The following is a 16,971-nucleotide window of genomic DNA, read 5'->3' as shown; positions in this document are numbered from 1 at the left end:
AATGTACTGTAGTTGAAATGAATACTGTATGTATTGACTGATCAGAACCAAGAGTGTGGCCTGCAGGTAAACAAGACACCACTGAATCCTCTGGTCTTCTAGAACCAAGAGGGTGGCCTGCAGGTAAACAAGACACCACTGAATCCTCTGGTCTTCTAGAACCAAGAGGGTGGCCTGCAGGTAAACAAGACACCACTGAATCCTCTGGTCTTCTAGAACCAAGAGGGTGGCCTGCAGGTAAACAAGACACCACTGAATCCTCTGGTCTTCTAGAACCAAGAGGGTGGCCTGCAGGTAACAAGACACCACTGAATCCTCTGGTCTTCTAGAACCAAGAGGGTGGCCTGCAGGTAAACAAGACACCACTGAATCCTCTGGTCTTCTAGAACCAAGAGGGTGGCCTGCAGGTAAACAAGACACCACTGAATCCTCTGGTATTCTAGAATCAAGAGGGTGGCCTGCAGGTAAACAAGACACCACTGAATCCTTTGCAGCTTCTAATTGGGCCAGGAGTTTTACAGGCTACGTCTCCTGGCAGGAAATACTTTGTCTCTAGTTATATTAATGTTCACAGTGAGTCCATGTAACTTATTATGTGACTTGTTAAGTACATTTTAACTGGACTACAGTGCATTCTAGAAGTATTCAGCTACTTTGACTTTTTCCACATGTTACGTTACAGCCTTATTCTAAAATGGATTCAATTGTTTTTTTACCTCATCAATCTACACACAAAACCCCATAATGACAAAGCAAAAACAGGTTTTTAGAAATGTTGGCAAAAATAAAAAATGTAAAAATACTGAACATTTACATAAGTATTCAGACTCTTTACTCAGCACTTTGTTGAATCACCTTTGGCAGCGATTACAGCCTCGAGTCTTCCTGGATATGATGCTACAAGCTCGGCACACCTGTATTTGGGAGTTTCTCCCATTCCTCTCTGCAGATCCTCTCAAGCTCTGACATGCACTGTCAACCTTATATATATTTATTTATTTCACCTTTATTTAACCAGGTAGGCTAGTTGATTTTTATTTTATTTAATTTCACCTTTATTAACCAGGTAGGCTAGTTGAGAACAAGTTCTCATTTACAACTGCGACCTGGCCAAGATAAAGAAAAGCAGACCCTCCGTTTCAGTTGATTTTCTTCAGTTTGGTGCCTAGTGAATATGACTCAGGTCTCCGTGGAAACATCAATGTAAATTATCCTTTGATTTTTACTCCTCACTTTCCCTTTCAGGTCCATAGGGTTTTACTGCCCCCTGCTGGAGACTGGAGCACACTGCAGTCCCTGGCTTTCTTTGTGCAGCTGGAGGATGAGGCCCTCATCACCTGTTGTGTAGGATCCAACAAATATCCAACGCTTCAATGACTCTTATAAGAGCATTCTGTCTATCATTAATTATTTTGTGTTATGCAATTATGTTAGTGATAAAGAAAGTCAGTAATGAGAGAATAAATAAGTCCAGTACAACCATTACCTCTCTCCTCTTTCACATCCCTCTATCATCTCTCCATGGGGGAGTACAACCATTACCTCTCTCCTCTTTCACATCCCTCTATCATCTCTCCATGGGGGAGTACAACCATTACCTCTCTCCTCTTTCACATCCCTCTATCATCTCTCCATGGGGGAGTACAACCATTACCTCTCTCCTCTTTCACATCCCTCTATCATCTCTCCATGGGGGAGTACAACCATTACCTCTCTCCTCTTTCACATCCCTCTATCATCTCTCCATGGGGGAGTACAACCATTACCTCTCTCCTCTTTCACATCCCTCTATCATCTCTCCATGGGGGAGTACAACCATTACCTCTCTCCTCTTTCAATAATCTCTCCTTCCTCCTGAAGTGTAGCTTTCCTTCTCTACTCCTCACAAATGTAAAAGCATTGGATTGGTGTTGACATGTGGTAGAGGGAGTTTACATATACCAGTCATTTCTGGCATGGGGTCCAGTATGGACTCTCAATACAGATACTGTATGTAGAACCATAGTAAAGCCCAGTATGGACTATCAATACAGATAACGTATGTAGAACCATAGTAAAGCCCAGTATGGACTATCAATACAGATACTGTATGTAGAACCATAGTAAAGCCCAGTATGGACTATCAATACAGATACTGTATGTAGAACCATAGTAAAGCCCAGTATGGACTATCAATACAGATACTGTATGTAGAACCATAGTAAAGCCCAGTATGGACTATCAATACAGATACTGTATGTAGAACCACAGTAAAGCTCAGTATGGACTATCAATACAAAGTGACCATTTAGAACGAGGCCAAGTTCAATGAGAGGAAGTCTTAAGGATGACAGACATGAAGTGGGAGGGTGGAGATACATGTTTTTGTACCAAACACTAAGCATGATATGGTAATAATCTACACCATATTCCCTATGTAGAACACTACGTTAGACCTGGTCAGAAGCACCGTAGTGCACTACGTAGGGAATAGGGAACCATTTGGAACAGAGCCAGTAATTCCCCTGAACATCTTTCTCTTCCTCATCTGGTTTCTTGAACAGCCCTTCACTCCTCCCACTCTTCCTCCCCTCCTCCCTTTTCATTCTATTCTATCAGCCACACCACTAGCTCACCTCCACACAATCCATTTACAAGTTAAAGACAACACCTTGGAATAACCTCGACCCATAATAAGACAAAGTGCTCTATGGTCAAATGCATGTAATTGTTTTAATGAAGTGGCAGCTGCATTCATATAGATGATTTCACCAGTCTAGAATCAGTAAGAACATCGATTGAACTATCTGCTTTTTACTATTAAGCCAGAGGCCTGAATATTTCTATAGAAGAAGCCCCTTTTTATATTAATCATCTTAATTAACTAACTCATCAATGTGTTCTTTTAAAAAGACAACTTGATTAACTCATGAATATATAAATATATATTTAACCTGTTATGGCTAGGGGGCAGTATTTTCACGGCTGGATAAAAACGTACCCGATTTAATATGATTATTAGTCCTGCCCAGAAACTAGAATATGCATATAATTATTAGCTTTGGATAGAAAACACTCCAAAGTTTCTAAAACTGTTTGAATGGTGTCTGTGGTATAACAGAACTCATTGGCAGGCAAAAACCTGAGAGATTCCTTTACAGGAAGTGGCCTGTCTGACCATTTATTGGCTTTCTTTGACATCTCTTCCAAAAACTAAGGATCTCTGCTGTTACGTGACACTTCCCACGGCTCCAATGGGCTCTCAGAGCCCGGGAAAAACCTGAATGATGTAATTCAAAGCCCTGGCTGAAACACACGAGCGCTTTTGCTAAGTGGTCTATCAGAGGACAAAGGGCTTAGGCGTGGGCACTGGCCGCCCCCGTCTTTCTGTTTTTTCCCTCTGTTTACAGACACGCAGATTCCCGGGCCGGAATTTTATCGCTTTTTCTACGAGATAAATTGCATAAAAATTGATTTTAAACAGCGGTTGACATGCTTCGAAGTACGGTAATGGAATATTTAGAATTTTTTTTGTCACGTTATGCGCCATGCGCACGACCGTGATTACCATTCTGATAGTGTCTAGAACGCACAAAGAAAACGTCGCTGATGGAACATAATGATGGATTATTTGGGACCAAACCTACATTTGTTATGTGAAGTAGAAGTCCTGGGAGTGTATTCTGACGAAGAACAGGAAAGGTAAGACCATTTTTCTTATAGTAAATGTGATTTTGGTGAAGGCTAAACTTGCCGGGTGTCTAAATAGCTAGCCCGTGATGCTGGGCTATGTACTTAGAATATTGCCAAAATGTGCTTCAATCCGAAAAGCTATTTTAAAATCGGACATATCGAGTGCATAGAGGAGTCTGTATCTATAATTCTTAAAATAATTGTTATGCTTTTTGTGAACGTTTATCGTGAGTAATTTAGTAATTGTTAGTAAATTCCCCGGAAGTTTGCGGGGGGTATGCTAGTTCTGAACGTCACATGCTAATGTAAAAAGCTGGTTTTTTGATATAAATATGAACTTGATTGAACAAAACATGCATGTATTGTATAACATAAGTCCTAGGTGTGTCATCTGATGAAGATCATCAAAGGTTAGTGCTGCATTTAGCTGTCTTTCTGGGTTTTTGTGACATTATATGCTAGCTTGAAAAATGGGTGTCTGATTATTTCTGGCTGGGTACTCTGCTGACATAATCTAATGTTTTGCTTTCGTTGTAAAGCCTTTTTGAAATCGGACAGTGTGGTTAGATTACGAGAGTCTTGTCTTTAAATAGCTGTAAATAGTCATATGTTTGAGAAATTGAAGTAATAGCATTTCTAAGGTATTTGAATATCGCGCCACAGGATTCAACTGGCTGTTACGTAGGTGGGGACGATTTGGTGCCACCTACCCTAGAGAGGTTAAAATATTGTTATGTATTTTGTCAACGTTTATGATGAGTATCTTTGTAAATTCACCGGAAGTTTTTGGTGGGAAATACATTTTCTGAACATCAACCCGCCAATGTAAAATGCTGTTTTTGGATATAAATATGAACTTTATCGAACAAAACATAACATGTATAGTGTAACATAAAGTCCTAGGAGTGTCATCTGATGAAGATCGTCAAAGGTCAGTGCATAATTTAGCCCTGTTTTTGGTTTCTGTGACATATTTCCCTGCTTGGAAAATGGCTTGTGTGATTATTTGTTGTCTATGTACTCTCCTAACATAATCTATGTTTTGCTTTCTCTGTAAGCCTTTTTGAAATCGGACAATGTGGTTAGATTAACGAGAGTTTTATCTTTAAAATGGTGTAAAATTTTGGATTGTTTGAGAAAATTGAATTGTGGTATTTTAGTAGTTTTTTGTATTTCGCGCCATGCGATCCCATTGGCTGTTGGCTAGGTGTCCCGCTGGCGGAACGGGTTTCCGCTAGCGGAACGTGTAGATGCAAGAGGTTAAAATCTAGAAGTCCTTCCAGACCCCCTTGCCAGTCTCCAGTCTCTGCCGTCACCTGCAATGGTGGAAACATTGGTGGCCGCTCCCCCTTTGGACCGCTCAAACACCCCCTTTACCTGCTCAGACAGTGCCTCCTGGACCTCCCCCAGGAATCTCTCCAGCAGCCTAAGAGACGTTATTCCTGTTTGTTGTGCCAGGACTACCAGGTTTTCCACCCCTCCTCTCCCAGCAGTCGCAGGTCACCCAGCCTTTGTAAACCCGCTGCCATCAGTTGCCTCTGCCAGGGTGGCTGACTGAACCAATCTCAAAGGGATGGCTGGGTTGTTGAGATAGGCCTCCTCCCACACCCACAGCCCAGGCTCCACACCCCCCTTTTTGTGTGGCCTTAGCAGCTGCCAGGCCCTCAGCACTGCAGAGTAAAATCTGAGAGACCTGCTGTACTCAGCCTCTCCAGCTTCACGAGGAACAGCTGCCAGTCCAACCCTAATCCACCAGCTCTCCTCAGCAGTGTGCGTGCTGGTTCCCTCCAGCAAACATCAGTATGGTACAGCAGTCTCTGCACCGCCTTTATTCGGAAGGCAGCCATCCTGCTCTCAGTTCCACCAGACCCTGTCCTCCTTCGTAGACGGTCATGTACACCACTGTCGCCCTCAGCCAGTGATGGCCCGACCAGAAAAAAGTCCACCACAGGGAAGATGCCACCAGGTTGTTTTTTATCAGCACCCCCTCTATATGACACTTGGGACAGGAGCCACCCTCCCACCTGGCCAGTCTTGACACCACTGCCTGTGGACAGCCCTTTCCAGTTCTTTCCTGACCCACCCCCTCCCGAGCCCAGGTACACCCCCAACACTTTAAGCCCTTCCCAACCCCACTGCAAACCCCCTGAAAGCAGAGGAGGGGCCCTATCCCCCATGCCCCACATAACGGAGCTTTGCTCTTGCCCCAGTTAACCTTAGCTGACGAAGCTCCCCTCGTACACCTCCAGACTAGTACTCTAGTGCCTGCATATCCTGACCGCCCCTACCATCACAGAACATAATCTGCATATGCTGACACTGCTATGCCTGTCCACACACCCATGCCTGTCCAGCACACTCCCTGCAGTTTCCCTGCGTAGCAAGCCCCAAAAAAGGTTCAATGGCAAGGTATATAACTGCCCTTATAGAGGGCATCCTTGTCTATTGCCCCCGTCTCACCCAGACTGGCCTACTGGACTTCTCCCTCCCACCTTGACCGTACATGATGCCCCAGCATATAACATCTTCACACAGGTCAAAAACCTTTCCCCAAACACAGACATCACAATTAAACAGGTACTCATGGTCCACTCTATCAAAAGCCTTCTCCTCTTGATCTAAAGTCCAAAGTTCACATTAGAAACTCACCCAGACTGGCCTACTGAGCCCCCCTCCCACCTTGACCATACATGACGCCCCAGCATACAACAGCTTCACACAGGTCAAAAAACTCTTCCCAAACCCAAACACAGACATCACATTAAACAGATACTCATGGTCCACTCTATCAAAAGCCTTCTCTTGCTCTAAAGAGACGAGTCCAAAGTTCACATTAGAACCTCTCGACATGTCCAACATGTCCCTGATTAAGAACAAGTTGTCCGTGATTGAGCATCCTGGTACACAATATGTTTGGTCCTGATGTACTATCGAGTCCAAATGGGACTTCAATCTGTTAGAGAGGACCTTGGCAAATATCTTGTAGTCCGCACAGAGTAATGCCACAGGCCTCCAGCTCTTAAGTTCACACAAGTCCCCTTTTTTGGGCAGGAGAGTCAGAGCCGCCTGACGGCAACTCTCCTACCCCGATGCATTCACTCAACACGGAAAAGAAGTCCAGTCCAATTATTTCACAGAATTTTTTATAAAACTCCACAGGGAGTCCATTGACCCCTGGTGCATGACCGGGGACATCTGGATTACAGCCTCTGCCAGTTCATGGGACAACAGAGGAATGTCCATTTCATCCCTCTGTGCCAGAGAGAGCTTAGGGAGTCTTGCGAACAAGACCTGAGCACACATAGGATCACACCCTTCTGCCCTATACAATTCAGTATAAAACTCTATAGTCCGCTCCCGCATCTCACCCACCACAGAGATCACCCGCCCATCAGACAGCCGTACACAATGCATACCCTTGGCTTCACTGCTCTGTCTTTCCAAACCAAAGAAGAAGGAGCAGGGAGCATCCATCTTCTTGAGCATGGAGAACCTAGCTCTTACATGTGCTCCTTTTGCTTTAACATGGAAAAAACTGCTCAGGTCCCTACGTAATTCAGCTAAATTAGCCTGGAGGCCTACATTGCCTTGCCCCACCATCTCTACCTCCATCTCACTAATACATTGCTCTAGTTCCCCCACTACTCTCCTAGCCTCTGAGGATGAGAGAGCTGTGTACTGTTGACAGAAAAGCCAAATTTGGACTTTCCCCACATCCCACCATTGACTCAGAGACTCATACTCCTCTCTTCACTGCCCCCACCTTTCCCAAATGGTCTGGAAACCTGAGCAAAAAGTGGCATCTTGTAAGGGCTTTACATTGAACTTCCAATAGGATGCCTGCCGGGGCCCTGGTGAAATAGACAGCCGAGCCATGGTTATATGATGATCGGAAAACCCCACCGGGAGAATGGTAGCGCCCAACAGCCTATTGTCCGATTCCTAGACATATAAAACCGATAAAGTCGGACTGCACTCACCCTAGCCCCAAAAACCTTCACCCATGTATGCTGTCTTGTGTTTGGATATTTAGTTCTCCAAACATCCACTAGGTCAAACTGATTAATGATGTCCTGCTTGGGCTAGGGGCAGTATTTTCACTTTTGGATGAAAAGCATGCCCAGAGTAAACAGCTTAATACTCGGGTCCAGAGTCAAATATTTTCAAATTATTAGTAGATTTGGATAGAAAACACTCTAAAGTTTCCAAAACTGTTTGACTGATGTCTGTGACTATAAGAGAACTCATATGGCAGGCAAAAACCTGAGAAAAATACAACCAGGAAATGGAAATCTAGTGCCTGTAGTCTTTTCAAGTCATTGCCTTTCTAACACACAGTGACTTAGGGTTCATTTTACACTTCCTAAGGCTTCCACTAGATGTCAACAGTATTTAGAAAGTTGTTTGAGGCTTTTGCGGTAAACACAGAGCAAACAAGAGGACATGGAAGTAGGTGACTCAGAAAATGACATGGGTTTCTGACGCTCGTTCACGTGAGGAGGTAGCTGTGTTCCAAAACATTTTTCAAGACATTGCAATCGTCCGGTTGGAATATTGAAGTTCTAAGATAAAAGGCTCTAAAGATTGATGCTATACAACGTTTGACATGTTTGAATGAACGTAAATATAACTTTTTTTGACTTTTCGTTGTGACATTTTCCTCGCGCTTCCTACACTTTGAGTAGCTTACTCAACGCACAAACAACAAGAGGGTATTTCGACATAAATTATGGACTTTATCGAATAAAACTACGTTTATTGTGGACCTGGGATTCCTGGAAGTGCCTTCTGATGAAGATTACTAAAGGTAAGTGAATATTTCTAATGCTATTTAATATTATAGATGACTCCAAAATGGCGGCTATCTGTATTGCATAGTGTTTTTCTGAGCACAGTACTCAGATTATTGCAGTGTGCTTTCCCAGTAAAGTTATTTTGAAATCTGTCAAAGCAGTTCATTTATAATTATATAATTCTTTGAATAACAGTTTATATTTTATCAACGTTTATAATGAGTATTTTTGTAAATTGATGTGCCCTTTCACCGGAAGTTTTGGGGGCAATACATTTTCTGAACGACCATGCGCCAATGTAAAATTGTTTTTTTGGATATAAATATGAACTTAATAGAACAAAAAATGCATGTATTGTTTAATATAATGTCCGAGGAGTGTCATCTGATGAAGATTGTCAAAGGTTAGTGTATAATTTTAGCTGGTTTTCTGCTTTTGGTGACACCTGTCCTTGCATTGAAAATGTAAGTGTCATTTTTTGTCTATGTACTGTCCTAACATAATCTAACTGTATGCTTTCGCCGTAAATCCTTTTTGAAATCGGACAATGTGGTTGGATTAAGGAGATGTTTATCTTTCAAATGGTGTAAAATAGTCGTATGTTTGAGAACTTTGAATTATGACATTTTGTTGTTTTGAATTTGGCGCTCTGATTTTTCACTGGCTGTTGAATAGTGTGAACCGTGGGGGGGACGGTAGCGTCCCACGTAGCCCTGAGAAGTTAATACTCCCACTGACACTGAATGAGGCTCTTCCCCATTTCTGTCTTTTGTAAAATCCATTGTACAGTTCCAGTCCCCTCCGACCACCAGCGTCTCCTCAGGCGTTACCTGTGAGAGCTCCTGTCTCAGACTCCCAAATAGAACCCCTCTTTCTCTCCCTGTATTAGGCGCATACACGTTTATAAAGACAAAACCCATGTTGTTAATTTCTGCTTGAACAACAAGCAGCCTACCCCTACACACCTCCTTTGAGGAGCAAATTTTTACAGACAGACCCGGTGCAAAAAGGTCTGCCACCCCTGCACTAACATTTGTCCCAAGGCTCAACACACTTGCCCCTTTCCACCAGAGCCCCCAATCGACTTCATTCAACACATCGCTATGTGTCTCCTGCAGAAACAACACCTGTACTTTTTTTGTTTTACATATTCACCCAACACACTCCTCTTTCCCGCATCTCTGGCACCATTTATATTGAGTGAGCCTACCCGAAGAGTCTCCATAAGAAGTGGGAGAAAAGCCAGCAGAGAAATATACCAATAGCAAAGCTCAAAAAGCCCCAGTGTCAGAAATAAAATATACATCTAAACAGTGTCTGAAGGTAAACCTTTACGCACTGTTGTGACCCACTTCCTCAACCTAAACCGTTTCCTGGGTGAGAGGACACCATGCCCCTCATTTTTCATAGCATGTTGTACTGATCTTACAAACTTCTTGGATCAGAAAAAAAGCCTCAAGATTAACTTTTTCCCCCTTGGTCTCATTCAGGAACCTTATCAGTTCTCTCAACGTGTACTTAGACCCCTCTGCTTGACTGGCTGTAAGCTCCGGGCCTATTGAAGAGGAGTCTGAACAAAATAACTCCTCTTCCTCAGACTCACTTTCCTCCTCATCTCTATCTCCCACCCTGACCAGCTGCTCTTCCTCTCTGGTCAGGGCATCTCCCACAGCAACAAGCTAAGTTTCCATGGTGCCTTTGACCACAACCTTTTCCTTTTCACTTGACACCCTCATCATCCCCCCTAGTCTCTTACACTTCCCCACTATACTCTCCTCATCCACTAGCATAACCTGACTAGACCCAGCATCATCTACACCACCCTCCTTAGCATAACTAGGCCCAGCCTCAGCTACCCCACCATCTCTAGCCTGACTAGGCCCAGCCTCATCTACACCACCATCTCTAGCCTGACTAGGCCCAGCCTCATCTACACCACCCTCCATAGCATGACTAGGCCCAGCCTCATCTACACCACCATCCCTGGCATGACTAGGCCCAGCCTCTGCTGCATCTCATTACCCCCTGCACTTTGACCTCGATTTCCCCACTGGCGCTTGTACCTTGTACCTTGTCTACGGCCTTTATGTGGGCACGCAAAGCTCTTATGCCCCAAATCCCCACACTCAAAACACCGTAGACTATCTGTGCTGGCAAACCCTGCATAGAGCCTCTCCACATGCCTCACTTTAAAATGCACATTTAGCTGTTGCTCATCGTTATTCAGAAACATAAACACTTGCCTCCGGAACGAAATAACGTGCTTAACAGCATCTGTCTGAAAACCTTCCGACAGGACACGAAAACCGCTAGCAAACTTACCAAAACGACTCAGCTCTTTCCCGATTTGATCATCCGTAATAAACGGAGGCAAATTTGCAACAACCACTCTTGTTGAAGGGTTAGAGAGAGGTGAAACTGGCACCAACACATATATTCCGCTAGCAATTAGCCTACCAACCAAATTTGCTCTTTTCATGAACACAACCACAGCTTTGGTCATTCTAGAAGAAGAATATATAAATTAAGCTCCTACCTGTTCACCGACCGCGAGCAGAACCTCAGTTCAATGGGTCTGAACAGAACTGGGGGATGTCAGACATGAAGATGCCTAAACACAACTGGAATATTCACCCACACCACTAGCTCACCTCCACACAATCCATTTAGAAGTTAAGGAATGAATAACAAAGGAAAACTATTACTAGATGAAGTTTAGTGTTGGATTTTTTTTTCTTCCCATCACCATAAATCATATTTAACTAGTATGGGCTATGTGGGACGCTAGCGTCCCACCTGCGGGACACACTCCCAACAGCCAGTGAAATAGCATGGTGCGAAATACAAAATATCAAAATTACCATAATTCAAATTTTTCAAACATAAGACTATTTTTCATCATTTGAAAGTTACACTTCTCCTTAACCTCTTGCATCTAGACGTTCCGCTAGCGGAACACCGCTCCAATATCCAATGATAGGGCGTGGCGCGAAATACAAACTCCTCGAAAATCCGAAAACTTCAATTTTTCAAACATATGACTATTTTACACCATTTAAAGACAAGACTCTCCTTTATCTAACCACACTGTCCAATTTCAAAAAGGCTTTACAACGAAAGCAAAACATTAGATTATGTCAGGAGAGTACCCAGCCAAATAATCAGACACCCATTTTTCAAGCTAGCATATAAATGTCACAAAAACCAAAACCACAGCTAAATGCAGCACTAACCTTTGATGATGTTCATCAGATGACAGTCCTAGGACATTATGTTATACAATACATGCATGTTTTGTTCAATCAAGTACATATTTATATCAAAAAACAGCTTTTTACATTAGCATGTGACGTTCAGAACTAGCATTCCCACCGAACACTTCCGGTGAATTTACTAAATTACTGACGATAAACGGTCACAAAAAACATAACCATTATTTTAAGAATTATAGATACAGAACTCCTTTATGCAATCGCGGTGTCCGATTTTAAAATAGCTTTTCGGTGAAAGCACATTTTGCAATATTTGAGTAGATATCCCGGCCATCACAGGCTAGCTATTTTGACACCCACCAAGTTTGGTACTCACCAAACTCAGATTTACTATAAGAAAATTTGGATTACCTTTGCTGTTCTTCGTCAGAATGCACTCCCAGGACCTCTACTTCAACAATAAATGTTGGTTTGGTTCCATATAATCCATTGTTATATCCAAATAGCGGCGTTTTGTTCGTGCGTTCAAGACACTATCCGAAGGGTAACGAAGGGTGATGCGTGGACGTGTATCGTGACAAAAAAATTCAAAATATTCCATTACCGTACTTCGAAGCATGTCAAACGCTGTTTAAAATAAATTTTTATGCGATTTTTCTCGTAAAATAGCGATAATATTCCGACCGGTAGTCGTTTTTTTTGTTCAACGACTGAAATAAGAAAATGGCCTCTTCACGCGCACACGCGCACCCGTCTCATTGTTCTTAGATCGACCACTAACCAAATGCGCTACTGTTTTTCAGGCAGGGGCTGCAAAGTCATCATTCAACGTTCTGGCGCCTTCTGAGAGCCTATGGGAGCCTTAGAAAGTGTCATGTTACAGCAGAGATCCTCTGTTTTGGATAGAGATGACAAAGAAGGCCAAGAAATGGTCAGACAGGGTACTTCCTGTACAGGGTACTTCCTGTACAGAATCTTCTCAGGTTTTGGCCTGCCATTTGAGTTCTGTTATACTCACAGACACCATTCAAACAGTTTTAGAAACTTTGGCGTGTTTTCCATCCAAAGCTACTAATTATATGCATATTCTAGTTTCTTGGCAGGAGTAATAACCAGATTAAATCGGGTACGTTTTTTATCCGGCCGTGAAAATACTGCCCCCCTATCCATAACAAGTTAACCCAACCACATTGTCCGATTTCAAAAAGGCTTTACAGCGAAAGCAAAACATTAGATTATGTTAGGACACCACCTAAACAAAAAAAAACACACAGCCATTTTCAATGCAAGGACAGGCGTCAACAAAAGCAGAAAACCAGCTAAAATGATGCACTAACCTTTGACGATCTTCATCAGATGACACTCCTAGGACATCATGTTAGACAATACATGCATTTTTTGTTCTATCAAGTTCATATTTATATCCAAAAACCCCATTTTACATTGGCACATGACGTTCAGAAAATGTAGTCACCCCAAAACTTCCGATGAATGGGCACATCAATTTACAGAAACACTCATCATAAACATTGACAAAATATATAGCAATTAATTAAAGAATTATAGATAAACTACTCCTTTAAGCAACCGCTTTGTCAGATTTCAAAATAACTTCACGGAGAAAGCACATTGTTCAATATTCTGAGTACTGAGCCCCACCGTCAATGCAAGCTATACAGTTAGCCGTCCAGCCACGGCATTGACAAAAGTCTAAAATATGTTAGAAATATTTTCTTACCTTTGCTGATCTTTGGCTGAATGCACTCGGAAGGACTCCCACTTCCACAAGAAATGTTCATTTGTTCAATAAAGTCCATCATTTATGTCGAAATAAATCACTTTGTTGGCGCATCCAGATCACCATTCCAAAATGCATGAAGCGCATCTGTCCACCGTTGATGAAAAGTTATAAAGTTCCCTCAGCATTTGTAGAAACATGTCAAACGATGTTCACAATCAATCTTTAGGGTGTTTTTAACGTAAAACTTCGATAACATTCCAGCCGGACATTAGCAGATTCATTACAGAAGAAAAAGAAAAATGGCTAGCCATGCGTCCCCGCGCATGAGGTAAGTGACCTCAGCCAGACCACTTACTGTTCCGGGTGTTATTCAATCAAATTGCATAGTAGAAGCCTCAAATAAAGGTTCTAATGACTGTTGACATCTAGTGGAAGCCTTAGGAAGTGCAAAATGACCCCACAGACACTGTAGTTTGGATAGAAAATCATTTGAAAAGACTACAACCCTCAGAGTTCCCACTTCCTGGTTGGACACCTCTCAGGTTTCTGCCATATGAGTTCTGTTATACTCAGACATCATTCATACACTTTTAGAAACTTTAGAGTGTTTTCTAACCAAATCTACTAATAATATGCAAATATTTGACTCTGGGCCCGAGTATTAGGCAGTTTACTCTGGGCACGCTTTTCATCCAAAAGTGAAAATACTGCCCCCTATACCTAAAGAAGTTAATCACTGAACAGTAGCAGACCTAACTTCATCTGTTCCTGACTCTGGATAGTGGATTAAAAAGACCATCAGTCTCCAATGATATTAAAGTACTATTCTGAACATTACTGATATACTGAGTGGCAAGTCAAGATATCTGCTGGTTTTATTGTTTGATCAAGATCACCACCAGCTGGACAGGCTTAATGTTGCTGGACTGAGCAGTATGGGAGGATGAAAGATGACACATTTAGGGACGGTTTCATGGACATCTCCAATTAACATGCATTTTAGTACAGGACTAGGATTAATCTGTGTCCGTCCCATATTAGTTAGTTAGTTAGTAAGTGATACTACCTGTTCAACGCCACTGAGGAGAATTACATAGAGACAGAGAACCAACTGAGAAAACATATCAATGGTTCTGAATGACAACCAATATACATCAACACCATACATCATGATTCACGGAAATGTACAAGATTAAAACATTGTATTTGATAAAAATAAGTATATTGCATTTTAATTCAACTGTACAGTCAGACAAATTATTGTACAGAAAAACAGACCATTAAATCTGGGGACCATCACCACCAGCATGACTAGTATCTATGTGGACCCTACTACAGTTTAACCAGCTCAGCTATAGACTACACCAGCATGACTAGTATCTATGTGGACCCTACTACAGTTTAACCAGCTCAGCAGTACCAGAGAGACTAAACCCAGGATATAGGGGCTGAGTGAATGTGGTCTGGACTCTGTGGAGGAGGGTCATTGTGTCAGAGACACTGTAGAAGGACAGAGTACCTGCCTTGTGATCAAGGTACACTCCTACTCTGGAGGACTGAGGGCCTGATACTTTAGTCTCAACATTATTGTGTCTGAAACAATAACCACCACTACAATATTGTAAACTCCAGGACTTGTTATGGTGTCCAAATGCCTCCTATTATCTGTCTGTCCCTGTTCTGCTGATGTCTTTATATGAGACTGCTGTATAAACATCACCTCTCAACTCCACCTCCCAGTAACAGCGTCCAGACAGACCCTCTCTACACAGAACCTGACAGTAGTTGGTAAATCTGTCTGGATGGTCAGGAATTGGTTGGACTTGGCGTGTAGTGGTCACCTTTCTGTTCCCTTCAGACAGAGAGAGGTATGTGCCTGCTGAGTTTGGGTCCAGTGTGAGCTGACAGGAATCTGGGAAAAGAGCAGAGCAGAGACCAATGAGGGGAGTCAGAACAATAAGTTAAGTCAGATACTGTATCTACCCTGTCTTTGATTAGAGCACAGCAGAAATCAAATCAGAGAAATATGAGGAGTCAAATAGATATCCAGTCTTTGATTAGATCTACTGTTGCTATATATTTCTAGAGGGATTGTTAGGAGTGTCAGTAAAAAGAGACTGTTAGTTACCTCACAATAAAGAGACTCACATTGTAACAACTGTTCTCTGGTCTTGGGCTCTGGAGGCAGTACAACATCCACTATATTCACTAGAGACACACAAACACATTGACAGAGGAGGGGATGTTATCATCATACCATATTCCACATGTATATAGTAGGGAGCTTTCAATGGTCTAAAGTTGATGTTCTTATTTTTGTCAACACACCTGTAGTGGAGATCGTTGTAAAGCCTTTTTGAAATCGGTCACTTATGGAATTTGCAAAAATACCAGAAGCATTAAAACGATGAGGAGTATTGGTTAAGATCAAATCAATCAAAGAGGATTTCAGAGGATCCTTTATATTCAACCCCGTTACACTGTTGACAATCTGAGTGAGATTATAGGTATTGCATAGAATTTAGAGTTGATCAGAGTTAGATGTTAACCAGTCCTGATTCAGATCACCCATCAGGACAAACTCAGAGATGACATGCTGTGATAACAATTTGAAAATACAATCCAGAGAGCCAACAGTAGCAGGTGGTCTATAACAACAAGATACAACACTATTTAAACAGGAGCCAAGGTTTAGGTTCAAAGACAGATATTCAAAATGCTGAGGTTTAGTAGATGTCAGAACGACCGCTGTGTTTTACGTATACAGCAACACCACCACCCTTAGATTTACCATCTGCACTAAAACCATTCTAACCATTTATGCCAATTTTTTTGTGTGTAATAGGTTTTTTGAGCCAGGTTTCAGAAAACTAAATACATCAGGGTCTGCAGTTTTTATCCATATATCCACAAAATCAGGCTTCGGGCAGAAAATTTCTTACATCCATTTGCAGAAACTTCAGGCCGCTCTGCCTATTTAATTGGGCAGGGGGAAGAACATCAGGACCTGGGTCAGATTGCAGACAGTAGAAGCAGCAAGGTAATGGCCAGTCTAGATCGGGGGTTACAACATGTAGATTTACAGACAACACTTGAAGGACAATCCATAGTCACCAGAGTCTTTAACGCCACATATTTCAGGAGATGTGTAAAGTCCAGAGACATGGTTATGTACAAAGAAAACAGTCCTGACATGTAAGAGCAAGAGCCCCATTTCTCTCATATTATTTGGGAGAAATGTGCATAGATCTCACGTGCATTTACGGAGCAAGTGTGTGGTTTCTCCCAAAACTCGAAGGAGAAACAGTCATATATTTCCTCATTCACAGAGCAAGCGTGTGGTTTCTCCCAAAACTCAATGGAGAAATAGTAATATATTTCCTCATTCACAGAGCAAGCGTGTGGTTTCTCCCAAAACTCGATGGAGAAATAGTAATATATTTCCTCATTTACAGAGCAAGCGTGTGGTTTCTCCGAAACACCTACTCATTCAAGGGTTTTCAAACTTTTGACTAGTAATTTATGTTAAAGATTGTTCACCCATAGCAAAGGT

Source organism: Salmo trutta, chromosome 4, assembly GCF_901001165.1.
Source record: "Salmo trutta chromosome 4, fSalTru1.1, whole genome shotgun sequence".
Classification (NCBI taxonomy): domain Eukaryota; kingdom Metazoa; phylum Chordata; class Actinopteri; order Salmoniformes; family Salmonidae; genus Salmo; species Salmo trutta.
The sequence above is the reverse complement of the archived record's forward strand: the minus strand, read 5'-3'. Positions refer to the sequence as shown.